The sequence below is a fragment of the Notamacropus eugenii genome, chromosome 1 (assembly GCF_028372415.1).
Source record: "Notamacropus eugenii isolate mMacEug1 chromosome 1, mMacEug1.pri_v2, whole genome shotgun sequence".
Taxonomy (NCBI): domain Eukaryota; kingdom Metazoa; phylum Chordata; class Mammalia; order Diprotodontia; family Macropodidae; genus Notamacropus; species Notamacropus eugenii.
In genome coordinates this window covers 566,037,362-566,049,261 of record NC_092872.1, presented here as the reverse complement: position 1 = coordinate 566,049,261, position 11,900 = coordinate 566,037,362, and positions in this window count along the sequence as shown.

Sequence of the window (11,900 nt, the reverse complement as noted above, 5' to 3'; positions counted from 1 at the left end):
AAGGAATAACTCAATTTCTATAAATCCTTTGTTGAGCCTTCCTTAGATTATGTATAGTTTCCCACTGGGCTTCTTATCTTATCCTGAAACTGTCCTTACTCAGTATATATAGTTCTTCAAATGCAAAGAGGGTTGCCAGTCACTGCTGTTTCTGGTACACTTCGAGAATGCCAATGAAAAGTCCAAATCCACTGACTTTTCAGTAAAGGTTGGGATAGGAGATAGAGATCTATTCCTTCTCATATCCTAAGTGAATCTGTCTCAGGGGTTTGGCTGGAATTGTTATCTCCTCTAAGCAGTCAGACACCCAAAATGCTTGGGTTTAGAGCAGGCTTGTCATTTACAGACGACCCACTGGACATGACTGAGTTTCTAAAGCCAATCACAACACGTTTCCTGTCCCACTTAGTTAAAATGCCTTTGATTCATTCATTCAATGTCTAGGCCTCCACCCTTACTTCATATTTCTGTTTGATTAATTAACCCTACGTTACAATGGAAAATTTGATATATTTAACTTTTGAATTACAGAATTGACAAAGAATTAATTCCTTTTTACATGATGTAATTGCTGAAAATTCTAGAATTTTCAGGTTGAGACATAGCTTTTCTTATGTAGTAAAGCCAAGCTAACAGACTCAGTTGCCTCATTTGAAAAACAAGGATAATTAAACCAAAATCTGCCTAATAAATTCAAGGAGGTAGATTTCTTTAGGTTTAATTCCAAGGGAACAAATAATTAAAGGAGATAGGGAGGTAAATAGTTAAAGTCATTTCTTAAGGCTTAATTCTAAGGTCTACCCAGCTGTTTTAGAAACTAAAAACACCCAGACTTTAAAAAATAAAAATGTGAGCAAGAAGGTAATAAAGATTTTGTGTTAAGAGCCAGAGCAATAGCTACCATTCATCAAGGAGTAATAGAGAAAAGTCAGGGCTGTCCCAATATGAAAGCAGCTCTCAAATAGCTGCTAAGTCAAAGTGCATCTTCTAATGCATTTTCATCTCAATTAGGGCTTCTTAACATTTTGCAGGTCATAAACCAAACTGGCAATCTGGTGAAGTTTATGAACTGCCCCCCCCCCAAAATAATGTTTTTAAATGCATAAAATAAAATACACAGGATTACCAAGAAAAACAATTACATTGAAATGTGGTTATTTAATTATTTTATTTAAAAATATATTCATTTAAATTACATTTTTAAAAAGTTTACAGACCCCAGGTTTAAAATCCCTGATCTAAATTCTTCCCCTGTGATTTTTGTCTGTATTTGCCTCTCTGACCTTGAATTTGACCCACAGATAGGTTGTATCTCTAATATTTTTTTCTAAGCTAGACTCCTCATCTTGTCTGCTCCACTGAAATGACTTTAGATTGGGTCCCATTTTGATTCAGGGTTTTCAGTGGCATAACTTTTGCTGAATGATTTTCTGGGGAAGATTTCTGGCTGAGTTTGGGATTAATGCCTCTTTCATCATAAGGCCATGCATAATATTTTCCCAGAAGCTTAATAATGCCTCATTTTCTCAGGAGCTTAATAAGTGCTTATTGATTGGCTGATTTCATGAGTAGAGGATATAAGCAAAGAGAAATTAGGTATTTCCCTGAAATGTAGTTGGACCCTTCATGATTGTCACATGATAGTTGATCATAGCTTAATTTAAAGTGAGATGTGTCACACCTCTGTTGGGTAACTGCTGCCAAACATGCATCTATCACAATGAAGAAATCATAAAGGAAAAAACCTAGGCTTTATTTTATGCTCAAGCACAGGTTCAGGCCTCAGAGAAAATCTAAACCCTAACTAGGAGTCACACAAGTCCTCTTATAGGCAAAATCACATCAATCTTGTACATTCCTCAGGCCATAAAAATGAAAGAGAAGATAGATCCATAATCCCATTCTTCTTTTAAAGCTAAGAAAACAGTTAAATAAAGTCACATACATTCTCTAAGGAAACAAACTTCATCAGACAAATTCTATAGGTAAACTGAGTCAGGTTACCAATTAAACTATATTTAGAGCATTTACAAACAGACCTGAAGATTTGCGTTTCAACAAGGAGTCAGAGACTGTTGAGAGTCTTACTTTGACTTCTTATCTAAGGAATGTTTAAAGCTCTTGAGTAGATTTTCACATCCCATGGGACAGATTTTGTTCAGATGAGGTTAATATTAAAACAGGCTTTTAGTAAGCCAAAAATTGCAGGAGAAATGGCTCTGAGTCCCAAGTAATAGAGGAACATCAAAAATTCCCATGACAAGGATTTTGACGAACACTTTCCACTTAGAATCAAATGTCTTTATTTTTTGTAATGTCACTGCGGACAAGGAAAATAATAATAACCCACATTTATATAATTCTCTAGTTTTACAAAGTTCTTTCCTCACAAAGATTCCCATAAACTTACTGAGGGCAAGGACTGTGTTTTAATCTAGCTCTGACACTTATTGTCTGTGTGACCAGGCAAATCATTTCAACACTCAAGGCATCCTTTGGATTATGAATAAGATCAACTGAATGATCTTTACGATACCTTTCAGCTTTAAAGATTCACTGAGGTTAGGAAGTACAAAAACCATTATCCGTATTTTACAAAAAGGGGATGGGATGGAGGGAAATCCAAATAAATTAAGTGATTTGTTCAAGGTCATGCAGGTAGTAAGAGACCAAAAGTTGAACTCAACTCAGACTCCAATGCCCTTTCCACTATAACATCTTCCTCTTTCAACATCTTGATTTAAGGAGTCAGCTACTGCTCCTAATAAAGGAGGGTTACATATGCTGATTTACTGGAATACTCCTTCTAAGTCGTAGGAATACTCATGCTGATACACAATCATTAGGCAACTAAGTGGGGCAGTGGATAGAGCAAAAAGAGTGCTGGATCTGGAGTTAGAAAGACCTGAATTTTTATCTGACCTCCACCACTTATTAGTTACATGACTCTCTCTGCCTCAGTTTCTTAATTTAAAAAAGCAAAATAAGAATACCACCTACCTTCCAGGGACATTGTGAGGATAAAGTAAGATGATATTTGCAGAGTGTTTTGAAAACCTTAAATTGTTAGACAAATGTTAGCTATTATTATGATGATGGTTCCTGGGGCCATTGGTCTAGGTTTCCATTAGTACAACTTCAAAGCTCACCTCTCACTACTCTATACATCAGTTCTCATCTTTAGTGATCTTGGTTTTACTTGGTCGCCTTCATTTGCAACATGATCAGACCTCTACATAGACCTGTTGAAGAATTACAGAATTTCAGAGTTGGAAGGTACCATATCGGTGGCTGGGAAACCTGCGGCGTTGAGGCCACATGAGGCCTTCTAGGTCCTTAGGTGAGGCCTTTTGACTGAGTCCAAGTTTTACAGAGCAAATCCTTTTATAAAGGAGCTTGATTCTAGATTCTGGTTCAAGCCCATTGAAGATTTTGCATATGAAGAAACCAAAGGCTAGAAAAGTGATTCAGTCAAGGTTACACATTTAGTAACAGAACGGTCTATGGTGTATAATTTGAGAGATGTAAATCGACCCTAAAGCCCAAATTATTTAACGTACCAGTCTATAGTTATGTCTCAATTTCCCACCATTCCTTTTGATTTAAAACTTGTGCCTGTCAAAATGAAAGCATTAGCTTAAGCCATCATCAACTATTCATGACAGAACTAATTTGTCATCATAGATATCAGAGTAGTGTTCTAAAGGAGCTCAACACAAGAGAGTTGTTTGTTTTTTGTTTGCTTTTTTGTTAGATGGAGGAAAAGGTGAGAAAGGAAAAGCTTGCAGCATGGGATACAGTCTTGGGAGGGAAGATCTTGATGAGGCAGTATGGTGGGAACTGACTAGGGATAGGGCTGAGAATTTGGGATCTGGATACCAAAAAAAGGAGTATCCACTAAAAACAGGGGGAGAAAAGTACTAAAAACAAAACGCCTGTATTTAAAAAATCAAAAGTTGTCTTTTTTTTAGTAATTCAAAACAATATATCTGTGAATTTGCTTCATTCTTAGGTCTCAATCATGAATTTATCATTTAACTTTTGCAGACAACTGACAGTCTTGGGGAATTTTTTTATTTTTCTATTCATGTTGCTGTTTTCAACTCTGACTGAATTCAGAAACAGATTTGTCATTTGTTGCTTTGTAACATCGTGAATTCTCTGAAGACTAAGCTAAAGCTATGGATAGGCTGCCAATCATTTTATTAGTGACTGGGATAAAGGCATAGATAGCATGTCCATCAAATGTATAAATGACACAGAGCTGAGAAATAAAGCTAACATGTTGGATGACAGGATCCAAAAAATATTCACAAATTAGAACATTGGGCCAAATTTAATAGGATGAAATTGAATAAACATTGACCCTTGGGTTCAAAACAATCAACTTTGAGAGTACAAGACAGGGAGGCAGGATGAGACATCAATCACTATGAAAAAAGAGCTGAGGGTAGTAGACTACATGTGATTCAGCAACAACAACAAAGCCAGTGCAAACTTAGGTTACATTGTAGCAGGTATAGTGTCCAGAAGGAGGAAGCTGATAGTCTCTGGTGTCTATCATCTTGGAAGAGAGGTTTTCTATAAGAAATTAACCAGCTTGTTCACTCACTGAACTTTCCACCCATGATTTATTGGTGCCATATTTTAATCAAGGAAACTAAGTAGTCCACACAAGAACAGCAAGATATATAAGAAATTTTGAAAAAGCCACCATCTGACGACTCTGAATACGGATTTAATTATATAAGAGAGGTACATGACCCATATTTTGTGATCAATTAAATGTTAAAATATAAGAATTTGCAACCTTGGCAGTGAGAACTTTAGAAAATAGAATATTGTAGCAAGAAGGGACCTTCCCATTATCTAGCATAAACTCTCATTTTATGTAGAAGTAAACTAAGGTTCTGAGAAGTAAAAGTGCTTTGCTCAAGGTAACACAGATGCTAAGTATTAAAGTCAGGATTCAAATCCAAGACTTTACTTTTACCTTTGAGAAAAAAATCACGTCTTTTTAAGCACTCACTTTGTGTGAGGCAGGACAGCTAAGTGGTGTCTCAGATAAAATGTCAGGTCTGAAGTGAGAAAGACTAATCTTCATGAGATCAAATTTGGCCTCAGACACTAGCTGTGTGATCCTGGGCAAGACACTTTGCCTCAGTCTCCTCATCTATAAAATGATCTTGAGAAGGAAATGGCAAACCCCTCCAGTATTTTTGCCAAGAAAATCCCAAATGAGGTCACAAATAGTTGGACGCAAGTATAAGAACACAGCAACACCATGTGTTAGGCATTGTTCTAAGTTCTGAGAATACAAAGAAAGACAAAAGACAATCCCTGCCCTCAAGGATCTTATAGTCTAGTGGCAGAGACAGCAAGGAAAAATTATGTACAAATTACAAATAAACTACGTACAAGATAAATGGAAAGTAATTAAAAGAGGAAAGAAATAGAATTACAGAATCTCATTGCTAAAAGAAAACCTCAAAACCCATAAAATCCAATCTTTGTCTCAACAACCATAACAAAATCCCCTCTAAAAGAAACCCACAAGTACTCATTCAGCTTTTGCTGGAAGATCTCTGTATATCCTGAGGCAGTTTACTTTTAGTTAACTTCGATAGGAAGTTTTTCTCATACCAAGCCTAAATTTGTCTTTTTACACCTTCTTCCCCTTTTTTCCTGGTTCTACCCTTTGGGACCAGAAAAAAAGTCTTTTTCTTCTCTATCTCAAAATTTCAGATTCTTAAAGATAGTTATCATCTTCCTGATTCCTCTTACTTTCTCTTTTCTGGATTGAACGTCTCCAGTTTCTAGAAATAATCTTCATATTACATCATACCAAGACCTTTCAAGAATAATTTTTTTGATTCATGAAAAGCAAATATTTATACACACAAGAAAGCTATTCTTGACATAGTACTTTGTTAGTGAAGCATTTTACATAATTATCATGCAATTGTCATGACTATGAGGTAAATATTAGGATTGTCATTAATATTATCATTTGATATGTAAGAAAAAAACAACTTATTGAGGTTATATAACTTGCTCTTAGTCACACAACTAGTGTTTTAAAAGCAAGTTTTGAACCCATCTCTCTCCTGACTCCAACTCCATGATTCTTTCCATTGTGATGTTAACTCATACTATGTAAGTTAAAATAGAAAAGAAAACAAAGAAACCTGCCTATTTAATCATTTCAACCAGGTAGACAAAGCAATTTTCCCAATTAGTTATGTTCTGAGTAAAAATAAAATTTTCGGAAAGATCATACAGTTAATTTTTTAAAAATAATCAATCTTGTCTTCGTTTCATGAAGATAGTGGCTTTCCACAAAATGTGGAACAGTTGCGAAAGAATTTGAAAAGAACTCAGCTTTCATTTTCATTTTTCTTGAGCTGGTAAAATTCAGGACTTTAATAAAAACACTAAAGAAAAAAAGGTAACAGCATTACTATATTGTGCTTATAGAGGGAGGAAACCCATTGCTAAGTGTTGAAAGGTAGCCGCAGCCCTTTTATTTGTCTCACCATCAGTACAAGGAAGAAAAGACAAATTCAGGCAGCAGAGGGCACCAGCATCCTTAATCGAGGCAATGTTGGTCACTTAAAATAGAGCCTTAGTTTTCTTTGCTCTTATGCTGGCAGCACCTTTCCTCCAAGGAACCCAAGTACTCATGATTTGTCTTCAAGAACAACTCATCCCAGAGCAATGACAAAGCGATCCCCTGCTGGGAAGAACCATCCTGTTTTCTGTTTTTCTAAGGTCATCCCAGAACAGTAATAATTGAATACCAAAACTTCAAGAAATTAAATTTGGGAATGAAAAGCTCTATTGTGCTAACAGGGCAATGTCATATTAATACCTATGAAAATTAAGTTCAATTCAAGTAGTAAAGTACATTGGCTTTTTATGTCCTAGGTTCTGCTCAGTCCAAGTACTACTACACACCAGGTAAATTAATTTTCCTCTTTTTAAAACTGGCCAGCATGGGCTGAGTAAATAGTCTTTTCTGTGGTAAGATTCAATAATCCCCAAAACCATCTGCCCCCAAATCTCATCCCACTAGGTCTGAAATGGCCACCATTGGATGGCTAAGGGCATAAATCTAAAATGCATATATATAAAATCTAAAAGGCAAGTTATACGTCTATATACATATACCAGTTTAATATTTGTAAAGCACTTCACATATAATCTATCTCATTTGAGCTTCACAGAAACTGGATGAAATAGATAGGACAGATGTTACTAATCCCATTTTTCATATGTGTAAAGTAAGACCCAGAGAGGTTAAAGGATTTGCCAATAGTCACATAGATCATCATTACTGAAAACAAGCTACAAACATGGGTCTTTATAACCCCAAGTCCAGTCATCCTCTGAATTATGCTCCCTTTAAATTACTGAAGAACTGTCATCTAGAAGGAGACATCAGATTCAGTCTATGAAATTCTATAGGGCAGACCTAGAAACAATTGCTGGTTTGTAGTGAGGCAATTTTTAGAAAGAGAAACTTTCTAACCATTGAAGTCATCAGAAATCAAATGGGCAGCCTTCCTTGTTAGGAAAATTCTCTGACACTTGTTCAACTGGAGGATGAATAACTATCTGAGGGATGTTGTAGAGAATTCAAATAAGGGGTAGAAGTAGACAGGGGTAGTTGATCTTCAAGGTCCACTGAAACTCCAAGATGATATGATTTTATTAGTTCATTTGTAAAATTTAGTGTATTATCTCTTTTAGCTCAAAATTCAACAAACCTAATCCCTTTTCCACATTAGCTGTCTTTAAATATCTAAATGGCTATGATTTTCATAGCTTTACCCCCTCATCCATGTCTTCTCTTCTTCAGAAAAGAAAATTATATTCATTGACAATTTCATTCTGTAGAAGAATAAGGAAGCCATGAGGGGAAAGTTCTACTCAGATTTTGTATCTGATCATTAAGGAACACTGGATGTCAAAATAGAAATATGAGAAACCATGAAGGAAGAAAACAGGCCATGGAAGAGATGAGGTGAGGAAGGGAACACTCTGGAGGTAATTTGATATATCCTCTAAGCTTTGTGAGAACTGATTTCAAAGGAGTCAAAGGCAAGATGAGTTGTATCTCAAAGCCTAAAATTCAACAGAAAAATCCACCCAAGAATAATGAGAAACTTTCAAGAATGATATTCTGGCAAGATAAACACAAATAATTTCAATGATAATGAAGAGAGGGAGCTGTGTAAAAAGTCCAAAGTTGACATAAAGGGAACTAATTTACACAAAGAAGTTGAAAACAGAGGTAGCTAACTATGAAAGAATACAAAAAAGTATTATGATCCTGTAAGAATAGTGTCAGGAAGACTAAAAGACAAAATGAACTGAAGTTTTTGTTGAAAGGTAAAGATAAAAGAGGAGTCTTTAAAATGCCTATGACAGCAAGAAATAAGAAAAACAGACAGTAGAACTAATCATATTGGAGGTTTGTCCTTTTCCATGAAGCAGTCTTAATATTAGGAAGTATAAAAGACAAATGTAGGGAGGATTGAAGGGGATAGATGGGGCAAAAATAGGAAGACCTAGGGAACATAGACAGAAAAAACAGGAAAAAATAAAGAACCTAGCTAGAATGGGAGAGAGGGATTGAAATCCAAGATAAGTGAGGAAGTGCAAGAGAGAGAAACTAGATGTCCTCAATGAGGTAGTCACCAGGTCCTGGTAACATTCCAAGGAAAGAACTAGCCAATGTGATTGCTGAGTTGCTGCTGCCAAAGAGACTTGAAAAAATTGTGTAGGATGGGAGAGATGCCAGCAGAAAATGAATATAAGCAAATGTCCCAATTTTTAAGTAAAAAAAGATAGATAATTCAAACTATACGCTAGTGATCTTGACTTCTATTTTTAGCAAAATTTTAAAGTACATTATTAAAGTTATATTCTGCGGTCCTTACAAAAAAGAAGCAAATATAGTTTCATCAAGAATGTCATGCCATATGGGCAATGTTTTACTTGACTTTTTTTCCCTTCATTATGAGGGCTGCTTCATTTGAAGGAGAAAGGAGTTTATGCAGAAATGCCAATTATATTTTTTAAAAATCTATCAGTAAAACTTGTTTTTGAAAGAATATTATATAAGATTAATTTCATAGGATTGGACTTTGAGTCAGAAATCCCTGAGTTCATATCTTGCTTCTAACACTTTCTAGATATACGACCATGGAAAATTTACCTAAACTCTCAGATTTCGAAAACTTTCTAAGACTATAAAGTATAGGATGTAACAACACTGACAAAACCACAGATCCTTGTCATATTGTCTTTGAACTGATTGTTACCTCAGAGACTGAGGTGATGACAAGACAGGGCAAATAAATTTTAAAACAGAGGGATAGAACATTAAAATATTGTAAAGAAGAGAAGAAACTATGCATAAAGTAAGTTGGAGTCTGAATTAGCAAAGCTTAAAGTGGAAGGCAAAAATTTAGGTTGAATTTTGCCTAGAATAATGAAAGGGAGCAGTTGCAGAAAGGCCATAAGCAATAATAACAGCTCACACTTACATAGCATTTTTAGGATATCGTTTGATCCTCATAACAACCCTGTGAAATAGTTCTAAGATAAGTGTAATATTTCTATCTATATATTATTAAAGTACAATATAAATTGATAGTAAACTAGGAAACAGATTAATTATTCTAAACACTTAACTTGTTCACCACACTCATGATGTAGCCTGTATGAAAACTATGTACACTAGAAATGACCACTGATGTTGCTATTTCCAACTGGGATAAGATATTAAACATGGAAGTCCTTTCTCAAACTGAAATGCCAAGCATTCAAACTCTGCTTCAGAGAGAGCTCAACTCTTATGGACTGCCCACGCTGTTTGAATGCAAAGTGTACTCTTGCTAAAAAGATGATTTTTATGGAAAATTCACACATGGCAAGTGTTCACATGGTGGTCAGAAGAAGCAATACAACAGTGCTCTCAAGGTCTCTCTCAAGAACTTTGGAATTGAATGTGTGACATGGAGACACTGGCACAGGACCACTCAGCATGGTATGTCCACATCAGAGAAGGTACTATGCTTTATGATCAAAGCATAACTGAAATAGCTCAAGAGAAACACAACATGAGCAAGCTTAGAGAATCCACCTCAAATGTTCACACAGAGTATTTGTGCCAACCTGTAGTAAAGCACTCTGAGCTCATGTTGGTCTGATTAGCCACAGTTGGACACATTGAAACTTGACTCTAGCATAGTGATGACATTTTGGTCCTCTTAGAAAACAAAAGATAACCACCACCAGTACCACCACACTAGAAATATTCCCTGCTCTCTAGAAGCTTAAATTGTAAGGAAACAAGATAGAGAAATCTCTACCAATGTTTGTGTTATTTCAATGCATCAGTGATTTCATCAGAGTTAATATTTCCAATACAGGAGTAAATCAAAACCTATAGACACTTTTATATTCTGTACTATTCTTGACTTTTCATAGGGTACAGAGAGCTAACCATGGTGCTGAAGGTGTTTTCTTGCTCCTATATGTATGGGCATTCAAAAGATGCCCAGTTGACTTGGGTTTTACTGGTTCTTTTCCTTTCCTTTTCTCCCCTCCCCTCCCCTTCTTTCTCCTTCCTTTCCCTTCCATTCCCTCTCCTTTCTCCTGTCCTGTCCTCTCTCAAAACCTTAAACCTACTGCACTCTGAAACTGGGACTCCAATGGGGCCCTCCCTAAGGGCTCCTCTGGACCCTCCTAGCTTTAGAGTGATTATCAATAGTAACTGTTGCTATTTCCCTCCCAGCCTGATGTCTTTCTTTTTCTTGACTTCATTAAAGGGGCCATGCCCTGGCTACTTCTTAAACAGGCCTACTCAATGAATGGGCGTTGCCTCACCCTAAGTGAATACCTGCAAAGACCTTGGTCTAGAGGGCCCAAGGTCTCCCAGTGAATCCTGGGTCATCTCCAGTCATCCTGATGAATATCTGGTCACTTGATTCAGATGGCTCTGGAGGAGAAGTGAGGCTGGTGACCTGCACAGCCCTCTCCCACTCAAAACAAATTCAAGTGCAAGTCATGTCATCATTTCTCTGATAGAATGGTCTTCTTTAGCAATGAAGGATGAACACAATAAGTATGGGCATCAAAAGTTAATAACTAGCAATTCATGGAATTTAGCTTTTTGAGTATTTTGTGTTTCTTTAAGTCTTAGCTATATCAGCTAGCAAAGTACATTGCACACCATAGGCATTCAATAAAATACCCATTGACTGATATGAGTCATAGTTTGAGAGTCTGAATGGACCCTGATTTCTAGGTACTTCTTTCTACATAGTCCTTTTGGTTTGGGTTTTCTTTCTTTGTGCCTCTCTTCCCTAGACCTTTCTGTTCCTCCCCTTTTCTTTCCCATCTTAGCCTTTTCATTTCCTTAGTATTTCATATTGCAGAAGCCTGAACACTGGAATTAAATTCCTGAGATCTGGTTTCAAATCTGGCTCTATCACTTCCTAGATATGTGAACATGGCTAAGTCCTTTCAGATTAAGAAACTGAAGATAGTAATAAACTATCTAGCATGAATGAGGAAAGTACTTTGTGAACCTAAAATTGATATAGAAATATTCTTTCATATGATCATCTATTTAAAGCTGGAGAGGACCTCAGAACCCACCTAGTACAATCACCTAATTTTTTGTATGAAGATAACTGAGAGGTGATGACTTGCCCAACCAAAGTCATAGCTAATAAAGGGCAGAGCTGGTACTTGATCCAGTGTTCTTTGCACTTAGGAATTATTTAGGTGACAGGGTCCCATTTAGGCAGGATAATCATCCCCAGAAAGAGGTATGAAGAACATAAAAAATGTTATTACTGGAGGGAGTGAGATCTTCCATGTAA